This window comes from Ornithorhynchus anatinus, chromosome 4, assembly GCF_004115215.2.
Source record: "Ornithorhynchus anatinus isolate Pmale09 chromosome 4, mOrnAna1.pri.v4, whole genome shotgun sequence".
Taxonomy (NCBI): domain Eukaryota; kingdom Metazoa; phylum Chordata; class Mammalia; order Monotremata; family Ornithorhynchidae; genus Ornithorhynchus; species Ornithorhynchus anatinus.
Genome location: NC_041731.1, coordinates 10,739,325 through 10,755,283, shown reverse-complemented (window position 1 = coordinate 10,755,283; position 15,959 = coordinate 10,739,325). Strand labels below are relative to the sequence as shown.

Below are 15,959 nucleotides of genomic sequence, written 5' to 3'. Positions count from 1 at the left end.
TGCCTGGAACATAGTATGAGCTTAACAAATAAAATACTATGATAATTATAGGATTTGTTAAACACTATAATTATTATTATTGAATGCATGTGTGCTCCCAAGTAGCTTTCTCAACTTAAACTACAGACTGGAGCTATTGTAAATCAGCTGTTTGCACTATGAATCAACTCCTGAAATTTTTAAAGAAATCTTTTTTAACAGTTCCTTTGCCTACGGCCACTCAGCTCTGTCCCCATGGAAACTCAGATGTAATTGGAAAGAGACTTTGAAAAGGAAACACTGAATTTTTTTTTTTTTTGGTTCAATCGTGCCTATTTTTAGCAAGTAAAAGTCTATAGAGGCACTTAGCAGTGGTATTGCAGCCCTTTGGAGGCTTTAAGCTTCCTCAGGATTTTAATTTCTTCGTTATGGTAGTGGAACATATTGTACATATTTGTTATTCCATTTACTTTATTAATGATGTGTATATATCTATAATTCTATTTCTCTATTTTGATGCTATTGATGCCTATTTGTTTTGTTTTGTTGTCTGTCTCCCCCCTTCTAGAGTGTGAGCCTGTTGTTGGGTAGGGATCGTCTGTATCTGGGCTGCTGAATTGTACCTTCCAAACACTTAGTACAGTGCTCTGCACGCAGTAAGCACTCAATAAATACAATTGCAGGAATGAATGAATGGAAGGAATAATAAATTCACAAATGTAGAAGAATCTTATCACTCAGTCGTACTTTCATTCAATAGTATTTATTGAGCGCTTACTATGTGCAGAGCACTGTACTAAGCGCTTGGAATGAACAAGTCGGCAACCGATACAGTCCCTGCCCTTTGACGGGCTTCCGGTCTAATCGGGGGAGACGGGCAGACGAGAACGATGGCAATTAGTAGAGTCGAGGGGAAGAACATCTCGTAAAAACCGATGGCAACGATGTTCATCTCATTAACAAAAGAAATAGGGTAATGAAAATATATACAGTCGAGCGGACGAGTACAGTGCCGAGGGGATGGGAAGGGAGAGGGGGAGGAACAGGGGGAAATGGGGGGAAAAGAGGGTTTAGCTGAGGAGAGGTGAAGGGGGGGGCGGTAGAGGGAGAAGGGGAGCTCAGTCTGGGAAGGCCTCTTGGAGGAGGTGAGTTCTAAGTAGGGTTTTGAAGAGGGGAAGAAAATCAGTTTGGCGGAGGTGAGGAGGGAGGGCGTTCCGGGACCGCGGGAGGACGCGGCCCGGGGGTCGACGGCGGGACGGGCGAGACCGAGGGACGGCGAGGAGGTGGGCGGCGGAGGAGCGGAGCGTGCCGGTGGGCGGTGGAAAGAGAGAAGGGAGGAGAGGTAGGAAGGGGCGAGGTGATGGAGAGCCTCGAAGCCTAGAGTGAGGAGTTTTTGTTTGGAGCGGAGGTTGTTAGGCAACCACTGGAGGTGTTATTGAGCGCTTACTGTATCCAAATGGTATTTATTGAACACTTACTAGGTGCAGAGCACTGTACTAAGTGCTTGGGGAAATACAGTACAACAGAGTTGGTAGGCACATTCCCTGTCAATGAGCTTACAGTCTACAGGGGGATTCAGACATTAATATGAATAATGTACATAAGTGCTGTGGGGCTGAGGGGGAGATGAAATAGTCAATTCCCTAAGAGTAAAGATCCAATTTTATAGATGACACAGAAGGGAGAGGAGGCCGTGGGGGGGGGGGGGTTATGAGGGATTAATTGGGACAGGTCTCTTGGAAGAGATATGACCTTATAAGGCTTTGAAGGTGTACTAAGCACTTGGGAGAATACAATATAAGCAGTTGGTAGACTTGTTCCCTGGCCACCAGGAGTTCACACTCTGGAGGGGGAGACAGACATTAAAATAAAATGTGGATATATACATATGGGCTGAGGGGATGGTGTATACAAGGTACAAAGCCAAGCCCAAGGGTGATGCAGAAGGGGAAACGAGAGGTTATTTGAGGGAAGCCTGTAGGAGGGAATGATTTTAATAAGCTTTGATAAGTTTGATCCCTTTTCTTCATCCACTTTCTTCCCTTTCACTGGGCTAGTGATTTGATTCTTAGGTAGATTCCAACAGGATATGGTGCCAGCAAATATTCTATTTTAAATTGATCACACATGTCTCCTCTGTGCATAGGCCTCTCTCAAAATGGATTTCCTGTGCTTGTCCCTGTTTTCCACTCCCATTTTCTCAGAAATGATCAATTTCTGCTGTTTCCTCATGAAGTCGAATCAGGTCTAGCAGGAGTTGTCTGATCTTCGAATTTGAAAATGACTCTCTTAAAAGTGAGATCCTCTTTACGTGTATATGGTTGAAAAGGCTTAAATCTGACCCAAGCACCATTCTATACCGAGCGTGAAATCTTTGCCACACAGACGTGTTCGCACCTGTCACTGTTTTCAAATTTTTCTTATGGTCTTCCAAATTTACTGAAGCCTCTGCTCAAGGAGAGCTGCCCGTGTCCTGATTATCACATGCCAAGCAGATCTGTCTGATGCCCTTACCAAAAAAAGATGGGATTTTGCAGGCACTGTACTAAGCACTGGGGTAGATACAAGTTAACCAGTTTGGACAGAGTCCATGTCCCACATGTGGCTCCCAGTCTTAAACCCATTTTACACATGAGAAAACTTGAGGCATAGAGCTGTTAAGCGACTTGCCCAGGGTCACACCGCAGACAAATGAGGGAGCTGGGATTAGAACCCAGTATTTGCGGCTCCCAGATCCGGGCTCTTTCCACTAAGCCACGCTCCTTTTCCCTGAATTAGTCCTGAGCCGGCAGCAACAAAGTCCTTCATGTTGGCGTTGTAGGAAAAAACTGTTTCAAATGTAGATTTAGAAAAAAGAATGCAGCTGGGGGCCTGGGCAATTCGGATTGTGGATAGAGGCAGGTCCAGGAAACCCACAGAAAGGGTTAGGCTAGGAAGGACAGGACAAGGCTCTTTTCCTGGTGGATTTTAGGGTTCGTCTGCCTCTTTTTTAGTATTACTGAGCGTGCCCAGACCAGATGGCTTCCTTAGCTTATTGTATGTAATATAGATGAACAGAGGTATATTGGCCTTTTTGGTATTGACCTGGAAAGAGGAAAGAGAAATATAGAGCCACCAAATGTCTTTAATTAAAAGCCACCGTGCCATGTATTTTCATTGTATTAATAATAATCTTGGTATTTGTTAAGCACTTCCTATGTGCAGAGCACTGTTCTAAGCGCTGGGGTAGACACAGGGTAATCGGGTTGTCCCACGTGAGGCTCACAGTCTTCATCCCCATTTTACAGATGAGGTCACTGAGGCACAGAGAAGTTAAGTGACTTGCCCACAGTCACACAGCTGACAAGCGGCAGAGCCGGGATTCGAACCCATGATCTCTGACCCCCAAGCCCGGGCTCTTTCCACTGAGCCACGCTGCTTCTTCAGTGTGCATGTTCCCTAAAAGCAGCCCATTTGCAGCCTTTGTTGGAATATGTTTTCCTAAATGTCGTTGTGGTTGCTGTTTTTACTCAGCTGGAAGGTTAGCGTAGAGCGAGGCCAACGATGATGCTGACCTGGAAAGAGGAATAAAGAACAGTGCTCAGCTCTTAGAATAGTGCTCATCGCTTAGAACAGTGCTTGGCACCTTGTAAGTGCTTAAGAAATACCATCATTATTATTAAAGAGCCCCCGAGAAGACCAAGGGGGAAGAAAAGGGATAATTGAGAAGGGAAAAGTTCTGACATAAAAATACGAAAACAAAATCCGAATAAATGTACTTGAAATGGCACCTATTAAACACCTTTTAAGAGAACTGAAGATGGAGGGAGGGTCAGAGGGAGAGTGGAACTTGGCGAAAATACACTTCCTCACCTACTTGCAGTCCGTCTTCCTCAGCTTTGTTCAAAGTCCGGTGGTACTGGGTCACCCCTGGACACTGGTTGGATGATTTGTCAACAACGACAATAATAATAATAATAATGATGGTATTTGTTAAGCGCTTACTATGTGCCAAGCACTGTTCTAAGCGCTAGGGTAGATACAAGATTAGGGCTCACTGTCTTAATCCCCATTTTACGGATGAGGTAACTGAGGCACAGAGAAGTTAAGTGGCTTGCCCCAAGTCATACAAGGAACAAGTGGTGGAGCCGGGCATAGAACCTACGACCTCTGACTCCCAAGCCCGGCCTCTTTCCACTAAGCCGTGCTGCTTCTCTAATCAATCTAATCCATGTAGTGGGAGTCGTTCACAATACCGAGAAAATACCCAGAGAGGAGCTGGAATCTGTTCTAGTCTTCATTATTTTATTCATCAAAATTGGTTTTATTTTTATAGCCTACTGATTAACTTTTGTGAAATACAATTTGGTGTGAAGATGGAAACTTGTCTTTGCTAGGAATAACAAGTTATTAGTCCCATGTCATTTATAAAGTGGATTTTCAAATGGGCTTCTTGGTTCCCATCTGAGGTTATAATCTTGTTTCCTAGACTGTCACTTCCAAAGCATTTCAAACAGGATTATGATTCAAAACTAATTCAAAAGTAAGGGCAGAAAAACTCTCAAAAATCAATATTCAATTGTTAGCAATGTTGAGAATTTTTTCCTTAGTTCTGAGATGGAATAATTTCTAAATAGGGTAAGTTTGATTTAATTAAAGTTTTCCCATTTGGCTAGAATAAAGAACTCTGAAAGCATCAAGACATAGAGACCTCCATCTCCTGACCCTTGGTATTCAATTTAGAACTTTAAATTGAAATTTCAAATCCTTGAAGAGAGAAACTATAGAAAAAAACATTATCCTCCCTTCCTCCTCCCAACTTAGCCATTAAGCAATTTGGTACCAGAGTTTCAAGTAGAGTATTATTTTAAAATTACCATCTGTCTGAAGCATTTCACAACAGCTAACCCCCAAAAGGAAAGCGCTCCAGGATCCTGAGTGTGTTTTTGGATTATCGGGTGGCAAGACAGTTTTTATTCGCCCTCCTTATATTCCCATTATAGCTTTAAGTGTTTCTCCTGATACTAGGCTATAAGCATCATTTAAAATCCCAGATGAAATCACTGAGAGGTTATTATGCAATGACTGGACCCCAGAAGCTTACACGCCAGGAGACGTGCAGTTGATAGTGAGCCATTTTGCAGAATCCATCCGGTATGACTGTGATGAAGAAAATGACATTAAGCATTGTGGAAAGTGCTGGAGCAGATACAGGGTAATCAGATTGGACGCCGTCCCTGTCCCACATGAGGCTCACCATGTGAGAGAGGGAGAACAGTTTTTTCATTCCCAATTCCTTAATAATAATAATAATAATAATGTTGGTATTTGTTAAGCACTTACTATGTGCAGAGCACTGTTCTAAGCCCTGGGGTAGATACAGGGTAATCAGGTTGTCCCACGGGAGGCTCACAGTTAATCCCCATTTTACAGATGAGGTCACTGAGGCACAGAGAAGTTAAGTGACTTGCCCACAGTCACACAGCTGACGAGTGGCAGAGCCGGGAATCGAACTCATGACCTCTGACTCCGAAGCCCGGGCTCTTTCCACTGAGCCACGCTGCTTCCCCCATTCCTTGATATCAGCATCAGCCTCCTTGCTGACCTCTCTGCCTCCTGTCCCTCCCCACTTCGGTCTGTACTTCACTCTGCCATTCGGATCATTTCTCTACAAAACCGTTCGCTCCACGTTTCTCCACTCCTCAGACACCTCCAGTGCTTGCCCATCCGCCTCCACGTCAAATAGAAACTCCTTGCCATCAGCTTTAAAACACCCGATCACCTTGCCCCTTCCTACCTTACTTCCCTGATTTCCTACCACAACTCAGCCCACACACTTCACTCCTGGAGTGCGGCCTACTCGCTGTACGGGTCATTATTATGATTGTGGGTTGGGGTTGAGATCTTGCAGACGTTATAGCTAGACTGTGAGCTCGTTGCGGGCAGGGAATTTTACTGTTTATTATTGTAGTGCTTAGTACAATGCTCTGCACACAGTAAGCGCTCAGCAAATAGATAAATGAATAAATGATTCTTGAGTAGTCCCGACGGGGTCGTATATCGTCCTTCTGTGCCTTGCAAGGAGATGGGACCTGGGAAGGGACGGGCTTCAGAGAGCCTGAGGAGGCCAGTCAGCCACCACTTCAGGTCTTCTGAGCCTTGATTAGAAACGCTCAGGGTCTGTCGGAGACCCTGGATAAGCGGAGCCGGGGAGCACAGCCCAAAAAGCCGCAGGGGCCGTCTCCCCCGTCTTCCCACCGAGTCAGCACCTGTGTCTGTGTTCCGTTCTCAGTTTTAAGTGGTAACGGAGGATCAAAGCCAACAGAGTCCTGGAATGAAGTCAGTCCGCTAGCAGCCAGGCTGGGCTCTCCTGAACAAAACTTCACCAGATAGGACCCGGATGAAAATAAGGTAACCGCAGGATACCCCGACAAGCCTTATACGATCAGTTAAAATGAGTGCTTCAAAGGGGACAGAGCAGCCTGGTTTGCTGCAGTCAAGAAGGTGGTGACCTTTTCGGAATTAGAAATTTCAAGAAGATTTTAAGATGATGAGGTTAAAATGAAATCAGCGACAGGTACTGCAGACAGCAAACGTGTCAACAGAACTGGGCACGAAAGCCAGCTTCAACATCACTGAGAGCCGGGGCCCTATATTTCATGGGTTTGTCGGGTTCATTGCTAAATAACTAGAATTTCAGTTGTTTCAACGGAGCACAGTGAGTCACCCGACTGGTTGAGGTAGAGCTGTTCATAGTGATCGCGCTTAATTAGCCGTGCCTCCAACCCCCAATCCCTCCGGCATCCGATGACACAAGGGATCCTACGGTCCCGAAGATTATGTCGTTGGACCACGGTGAATCCAGAGCTAGTGCAGCGGTGTCGGCGCGTAGCGTACTTCTGTCTTATCGAAAGAACTCTGATCGGTTTTTTACCACAGTGAGAGAGACGTGCCGTTAGGGTTTCTTTCCCAAATGTGCCTCAGGCTCTCTCTCCCTCTTGCTTTTTCTCTCCTAGATTGCGTAGAATGACCAAGTCATGGACTGAGGTCACCCACAGAGATTATTTGATATTTCTGTGGCATAGCTTGAAGGACGTCAGCACCAGCTAGAACCGTTCTTTGTTTTTGTCCGAATTTGTCATAATCGGTGTAGGCAATCTCCTCAGAAATGATGGGCAGAAAGGGAAGCACTCCAGCGAGGCTGGGATGGCATTACTGCCTTTCCCACTCTGCTAGGATGCTAGGGCTCCAGCCCCAGTTAATACTGATAGTTGCAGCATTTTAAAGTGCTTGCAGTGTGGTAAGCACTGGGGCAATTATGGAGTTTTCAGATCAGACACAGCCCTCCCCCGTTTCCTGTCTCATGGAGGACTCGGAATCTGTCTTCTCTCCGTTTTATAGGTGAGAAAACTGAGAATCAGAAAGGTTGATTGAGTTGCCCAAGGTCACACAGCAGACCAGGGATAGAACTGGTACTAGCACCCGAGTGCTCTCTCCAGTTAACTATGCTGCCTCTCCTTTCATTTATTATACTTTATTCTGTCTTCTACTTAGACTGTAGCTCCATGCAGGACAGGGACTGTGTCCAATCTAATTAACTTGCATCTACTCCAGTGCTTAGAATAGTGTTTGACATACAGTAAGTGCTTCACAAATACCATTAAACAAATTATGGTATTTGTGAAGTACTTACTATGTGCCAAGCACGGTACTTTGCATTGGGGTAGATACAGTGGGGTAGATACAGAGAAACAGCGTGGCTCCGTGGAAAGAACATGGGCTCAGGAGTTGCAGGTCGTGGGTTCTAATCCCGGCCCCGCCACCTCTCCGCTGTGTGACTTTGGGCGAGTCACTTCACTTCTCGGTGCCTCAGTTCCCTCGTCTGTAAAATGGGGGTGAAGACTGTGAGCCCCACGTGGGACAACCTGATAACCCTGTATCTACCCCAGCGCTTAGAACAGTGTAAGCCCGTCAAACGGCAGGGACTGTATCTGTTGCTGACTTGTTCATTCCAAGCGCTTAGTACAGTGCTCTGCACATAGTAAGCGCTCAGTAAATACTACTGAATGAATGAATGAATAGTAAGCGCTTAACAAATGCCAACATTATTATTATTACAAGACAATCAGTCGAGTGTAGTCCCCGTCCCACGTGATGCTGACAAAGGGTCATTATTCGTTAAAAGGAAATGCTGTATATTTTCTGAATTTACTCCTGCTGTTCACTCTCTAGGGTCATGTGCCTGCTCCATTACAGAATGTAAAGCTCAGTTTCCTAATAGCAGTACAGTTTTCGTCTATAACCTTCATGCATAATGGAGCCTAGTTGGGGAAAATTGCCTTTAAAATAAGCAAATCCCCCACCACTGTGATGTATTAATATTAACTAAGCCTCAGGCCATCTGTCTCGTTCCAGTGACCGGGGCAGAATAAGAAATGGGATGGAAGAGAGAGCGGGGGAATGAGAAGAAGAGACTGACTGAACAGATTGAGTTAATTTTTACTACATGGAAAAGGAAATCTATGGCAATAATAGTTTGGTACTTTTTCTAAAAGCCAAAAACTGTTAATCTGCCTTGTGGATGACCACTAGAGAATATGAGCATCCTTTCTTTCCTCCAGATCTCTCTGTTCCTTTAATCTGTTCTGGATCCACTGGGCCGAACATATGTTCATGAAAAACTGGGCCGGTTTAGAATTTAGTGTCCGTTGAAGTGAAAGCCATTTGAGTCCTGGAAATCTTTCAAGCAATCTTGGAGTGTGACGATATTGCTTCTGGGGACGCGAATGAGAGTGCAAGGAAGTGTTGCTTTAATTGAAACCCCCTTCGGTCCAATTTAATGTCTTTCTTTGACACAGTGACTGATCAGGCAGGCAGTAGAGAAGGAGTTTTTATGCTTAGATATCATTGGGGCTTTAGGTACTGTTCCGTGAGATAACCTCATTGACAGACTAGGAGTTTAATGATGGTTAGATGAAAGAATCGAGAGTAGGCTCATCGGATTTGAGTCAGTTGATTCTGAATTGGGTGGGGTTGTACTCTTCCAAGCGCTTAATACAGTCCTCTGCTCAAGAAATATCATTGGTTCTTTAACGGTTTGAAAGACGCGGAAAAAAAATGCAAAATGACCCAGATAAATGAAAAGATTGGCCCTCCCAAACAACATGAAATGCAATAGGGATAAATGCAAGGTAGTAAAAGGGATGAGGATAAATGGTAGGGATTAAAAAAAAAACCAGCTAGGCATATAGTAAACAATTCAGAGTTTCAATTCAGGCAACTCTTCCATTGAGCCCAGCCTCATAGGGCATGGTAAAAAGACTGAGAGCAATCCAAATGCTTAAAAATATAGAAAGTAGGTCCCAAGAGGAGTATCAGTCAATCAGTCAATGATATGATAGTAATAATAATAATAATGATGGCAATTAAGCACTTACTATGTGCCAGGCACTGTACTGATCTCAGGAGTGAATACTAGCAAATCTAGCTGGACACAGTCCCTGTCCCATGTCTCAATCCCTATTTTGCAGATGAGAGAACTGAGGCCCAGAAAAGTGCAGTGACTTGCCCAAGGTCACACAGCAGACAAGGGGCGGAGCCGGGATTAGAACCCATGACCTTCTGAGTCCCTTAGGCCCATGCTGTATCCGCTATGCCATGCTTGAGGGCTTACTTTGTTTAGAGCTCTGTTCTAAGCATCTGAGAGTGTACAACACAGCTGGTAGACCTAAAAAAACAGATTGTCTAATGGAGGACCTTACTTTCTAACAGTAAATATTGAAGACACTGTGGTTGTTCGGCCTACGGAAGGGACGTCTAAGGGAGACTTAGTAATCGGCATCAAATTAATGATGGATTTTATTTGCAAATGCCACGGTTAATATTTTTATCATGATGATGATCAGAATGCTGACAGTCAAACAGGAGGAAATGGGCTTCGTTTGAAACAGAAGGAATTTGGGTCAGATGAAGGAGCTTCTTACCCCTCAGGGCGGTAAAACACTGGAACAGGCTCCCATCCCAGGAAATCTTTATGAAAACTACGAACAGCCATCTGCCCTGGACAGCTTAGTCATTCACCTCCCGGGAACCCGGAGGTAGCTCAGATGATCTCGCCGGTCAGTGGCTGTCCATCACCTTGCTCCCTCCTACCTCTCCTCCCTTCTCTCTTTCCACCGCCCACCCCGCACGCTCCGCTCCTCCGCCGCCCACGTCTTCACCGTCCCTCGATCTCGCCCATCCCGCCGTCGACCCCCGGGCCGCGTCCTCCCGCGGTCCCGGAACGCCCTCCCTCCTCACCTCCGGCAAACTCATTCTCTTGCCCTCTTCAAAGCCCTACTTAAAGCTCACCTCCTCCGAGAGGCCTTCCCAGACTGAGCTCCCCTTCTCCCTCTACTCCCTCTACCGCCCCCCCTTCACCTCTCCGCAGCTAAACCCTCTTTTCCCCCCATTTCCCCCTGCTCCTCCCCCTCTCCCTTCCCATCCCCTCAGCACTGTACTCGTCCACTTGACTGTATCTATTTTCATTACCTTATTTATTTTGTAATGAAATGTACATCGCCTTAATTCTGTTTATTTGCCGTTGTTTTAATGAGATGTTCATCCCCTCGATTCTCTTTATTGCCATTGTTCTCGTCTGTCCGTCTCCCCCGATTAGACTGTAAGCCCGTCAGAGGGCAGGGACTGTCTCTGTCTGTTACCGATTTGTACATTCCAAGCGCTTAGTACAGTGCTGTGCACATAGTAAGCACTCAATAAATAATAATAATGTTGGTATTTGTTAAGCGCTTACTATGTGCAGAGCACTGTTCTAAGCGCTGGGGTAGACACAGGGTAATCGGGTTGTCCCACGTGAGGCTCACAGTCTTCATCCCCATTTTACAGATGAGGTCACTGAGGCCCAGAGAAGTGAAGTGACTTGCCCACAGCCACACAGCTGACAAGTGGCGGAGCCGGGATTCGAACCCATGATCTCTGACTCCAAAGCCCGTGCTCTTTCCGCTGAGCCACGCTACTATTGAATAAATACTCTCGAATGAATTTACTGAGCACTTACTGCGTGCCGAGCATTGTACTAAGCGCCCGGGACAGTACAATATAACAATATAGTAATTCCCTGCCCACAACGAGCCTACAGTTTAGGGCCCTCCAGCCGGTCGAAGACAACTTCACGGACTCTGCGACGTGTTCAAGCGGATATGTCAGAGGCAAGTTTATCGGTACTAGAGCTAGGAGGGAGCGGTGGTTGTCAGCCACATTTCCTCGACTAGTCAAGAACAGCTCGGCACCGAGCAGTGGAGAGTCCCTTTCTATGCAGTTGGTTCAGCGTCCGAGCGAGCTTCACGCGTGATTAGAGAGCACAATACACGATATGCACCTTAAGACAGGCAGCGGGAAATTTCCATTTCAGGGTAATTGCTCGGCCCTGCATGATTCTCCTCACCGCGGAGGTCCGGTGGAGAAATACCGCTCTCTCAGGCTGATAATCCAGGCAGGGGACCCGACCTTGCTAAGGGCGGAACAGCTCCATCCTGTCTCAAGACCTTGGCCTGCCAGGTGCCCCGATAATAATAATAATACTGGTATTTGTTAAGCGCTTACTATGTGCCAAGCACTGTTCTAAGCGCTGAGGTAGATATAGGGTAATCAGGTTGTCCCACGTGAGGCTCACAGTTAATCCCCATTTTACAGATGAGGTCACTGAGGCACAGAGAAGTGAAGTGACTTGCCCACAGCTGACAGGTGGCAGAGCCGGGATTCGAACCCATGACCTCGGACTCCGAAGCCCAGGCTGTTTCCACTGAGCCACGCTGCGCAGGCATCGGGACAGAGAAACGGAGGAGGAGAGGATACGTGACGTGTCCGTTCCTAGTAAATGGCGGCTTGGCCAGACAGAATGGAATCCAGGAGTTAAGGCCCATCCCCTTAATAATGATAATAATAATAATAATATTGGCATTTGCTAAGCACTTACTATGTGTCAAGCACTGTTCTAAGCCCTGGGGCAGAAGCAGGGTAATCGGAAACCAGCTACAGATACAGCCTGGGGCAGATAATAATAATAATAATGTTGGTATTAAGCGCTTACTATGTGCAGAGCACTGTTCTGAGCGCTGGGGGAGATACAGGGTAATCAGGTTGTTCCACGTGGGGCTCACAGTCTTCATCCCCATTTTACAGATGAGGTAGCTGAGGCACAGAGAAGCGACGTGACTTGCCCACAGTCACACAGCTGACAGGTGGCAGAGCTGGGGTGAAAGCTAAACCCCCAAGGAGCTCACAGTCTTAACCCCCATTTTACGGCTGAGGAAACCGAGGCGCAGAGAAGTTAAAAGTGACTTGCCCAAGGTTATACAGCAGTCAATAATAATTCCAGTAATTGTGGTATTTGTTTAGGACTTACTATATGCCAAGCACTGTATTAAGCTCTAGGATGGATACAAGATAATTAGGTCCCACATGGTGTTTACAGTCTAGGAGGGAAGACAGGTATCGAATCCCCATTTTGCAGCTGAGGGAACTGAGGCACAGAAAAATCAATCGATCAGTGGTATTTATTGAACACTTACTATGCGCAGAGCACTGCAGTAAGCACTCGGGAGAGTACAATCCAATGGAGTGAACAGACAAGTTTCCTGACCATAACAAGCCTACAGTTTAGAGTGCTCTACCACTTGTACCCAGTCACTGTGAATGCACCGTTTCCTGAATTTTTTTTCTCTGCGGTTTGGGATTTTGCCAGACTCTGTCTATCCATGAGTATGATCTGATAAAAAGTCAAAACGGAAGGAATTTTTAATAAAGAAGAACCAGCCTCAGGGTTGTTTTTCAAGGTGAAAAACCAAAGACTCTAGCTTACCAAAGTCAGTCTGCAGAAGGTGGTTCTTCAATAGACTTAGCAACTGCCAGTGTTATTAAGTAAATAGCCCACGATCACACAGGTACATTGTGCGTCTAGGACTAGAACCCAGATCCTCTGACTCTCTGGCTTATGCTCTTTCCACGAAACCACAGTGTTTCGAACTGTTTTCAGACAGTATTTATTTGAAGGTCACCTCGGACACCTCTGAAATTTCAGGAAATATCTATGTTCAAGCAACAGCAGTTAGAAAATGCAATCAGGAGCTTGTGGGCAAAGGGATGAGCCTGGAAAGAAGAAGCTGGTAGGGATTAACACCAGTAAGGGATTTAGCAGCCCAGCAAGAAGAAGCTCGACGTTAGACTTGTAAGGAGCTTTATTGGAAAAAACAGAATCCGGGACTCTTGCAGTGAACATAAAATTGCAAGAACAAATCTGTAGGAAAAAAAGAGGTTTTCCAGCACATGATGTAAAATTAAAAGAAGTGATCATTACAAGTAAAAACTAGGAAATGAAGCACAGCCTCAATAATTGCTAGAATAAGCTTTTCGGGAAGGTAAGCACTTGGAGTTTAGGGACCGCAGTTGAAGGAAGAAGATCTTTAGAGAAACGGTATCTGACAGGGAGCCCAGAGGATAGAATTTCAGAAGTGTTTAGGGAAATGCGGACTTGCAGAATAGAAATTTAGAATTGGGAGCAGCAGTGCATGGTAAAACGAAGATGGCACTTAGAACACAGATCGATTTGAAAGCCAGAGCCTTTAGAAAAATAGCTCCTAGGCTCGCCCCAAGTGTTATACAATTGAAGAGAGAAATTTTCGTGAAGGTCACTTACAGGTTTAACACCCGGAACTTTCAGTGGCAAAATTTAACTTTTAAAATGGAGAATTTGAACGTACAAAATAAAATTAATAGGAGAAATTTTTAGCCAAAACCAGTCTGTGTTCATTCCGTCTATTTTCTAATCTCTTATGGGCAGGGAACGTGTCCTCTAACTGAGTTATTATTATTATTGTATTTGTTAAAGTGTTGTACTCTCCCAAATGCGTAGTCTAGTGCTCTGCACAGAGTAAGAGCTCGATAAAGAGCATCGATTAATGAATTGATTTCTCAGAGTCACAGATATCTGATGCTTTTGGCAGTCAGGTGCCTGAGGACCTGAGTTCTGATCCCCACTCTGCCACTTGCCTACTGTGTGACTTTGGTTATATTGTACTCTCTGTACCTCAGTTTCCTCATCTGTAAAATGGGATTAAATTTTTCTCTCCTACTTAGACTGCGATCCTCACATGGGGCTGATTATCATTCTATCTATCCCAACCCTTAGTACAGCGCTTGTCACATAGCAAGTGCTTAACAAATGCCACAATCATTATGAAGTGTTTGCCTGTGGTTGAAGAAGCTAATGCATGCCCGACGTTCTCTTCCACACTGATATTCCAGACCGTAGTATGCGTTTGTCCTTCCTTACAGCTCACAGTATTGCTTCAGCTCTCCAAGTGGCAATTGAATTTCTCCGGCAACTTGCGGCTCGTAAGGAAGCTGTGGGCATTGTGTAAAAAATGCTTTGCAGAACTTTGGAGATATTTCTGATATTAGTTGTGGTATTTAAGTGCTCCTTCTAGACTGAGCACGTTTTGGGCAGGGAACATTTCTGTCAACTCTGTTATATCGTACTCTCCCAAGGGCTTAGTACAGTGCTCTGCATATAGTAAGCACTCAATAAATATCACTGATTGAATGATTATTATATGCCCGACACTGTACTAAATGCTGGGGTAAGGTACAAGATAAATAGAAAATACACAATCCCTGTTCCACATCGTGTCATCCTTGCTCTTGAATTTGCACCCTTTATTTACCTCACCCTCAGCCCTATAGCACTTGTGTACATATCGGTAATTTTTTTCATGTCCGATTCCATTTCGATTGTAAGCTCCTTATGGGCAGGGAACGTATCTTCCAACTCTGTTATATTGTATTCTCACAAGAGCTGAGCAGAGTGCTCTGCGTACAGTGAGCACTCAGTAAATACGATCGATCGATTGGGGCTCTCAGCAGGCAAGTGGTAGAGCCGGGATTGGCATCCAAGTCCTCTATCTGTCCGGCCATGCCTGTTCCACCAGGCCAGACTGTTTCAGAGCATGGAACAGGGTAATTGTGTCCAAAAAATCAATTATATAAACATTCATTAAGCACTTAAAATGTGCTAAACACTTTACTAAATCCTGGGGAGGATATATATGGAATCAATCATTCATTTACAGTCCCGGCTCACAATCCCACATGGAATGGAAACAAATACAGTGAAAAGTCCATCAGAACTCCAAGACCACAAGCTAAAATCAGTCATTAAAAAAAATAACAGCAGCACGGTCTGGTGGAAAGAGCACGGACCTGGTAGTCGGAAGACCTGGGCTCTAATCCTGACTCTGTCAGCTCCTTGTGGTGTGACCTTGGGCAAATCAGTTCACTTCTCTGTGCCTCAGTTTCCTTGACTGTAAAGTGGAGGGATTGAATACCTCTTCCCCATCCTACATAGACTGTGAGCCCCAAGCAGGAAAGGGACTGTGCCCAACCTGATTAGCTTGTATTTATCCCGTGCTTAGAACAGTATTTGACACATAGTAAGCTCTTAACAAATACCAAAACAAATTTTTTTTTTTAAAAAAAAAAAGCTAAAAAGGTAACCGTCTATTCCATTTTGGAAGGAACAGTCCTCCGGCCTCCTGACTTTTCAGCAGGACCGAGTGCTCCAGGCCAGGCGGTTCTGACTCTATCCTCTGGACTGTTCGCCGTGGGCAAGGAACATGTCTAGCAACTCTGGTATAGTGTATTCTCCCAAGCGTTTAGTACCATGTTTGGCACACAATGAGCACTTAATATATAGAGTTGTTTGATCATGCTGTGTCAAGCTCCCCCTTAGGATTTTTCAGGCTGCTTCTTCCCAGGGTAGAGAGGGCAGAAACACTTTACGAATAACGTTTATTAAAAAAAAGAGGGCAAACCCTCCCTTTGACAATAGAAGGGGAAGGGGAGCTTCATTTGCAGTGTCATTTCTAAAAACACAAAAACTGTGACCACTAGTTAATTGAAAAATCAGCCATTGCCCCCCAAAAGCCAATTAGAAGGATTAAGGCTAG

At 45.1% G+C, this 15,959-nt stretch overlaps 1 protein-coding gene across 3 annotated transcripts in view; it reads left to right on the top strand.

Moving 5' to 3' along the window:
• Positions 1-15,959, top strand: part of LANCL2 (LanC like 2) — a 54,058-nt gene that overhangs the window by 12,552 nt on the left and 25,547 nt on the right. Inside the window, exon 1 of one of the 3 annotated variants that reach the window (XM_029062052.2) lies at positions 6,285-6,369. The exons of the other annotated variants lie outside the window; for them this stretch is intronic. The gene's annotated coding sequence lies outside the window, so the exon portion shown is untranslated. Of the gene's footprint in view, positions 1-6,284; positions 6,370-15,959 lie in introns of those variants that run through there. 3 annotated transcript variants of the gene reach the window in all.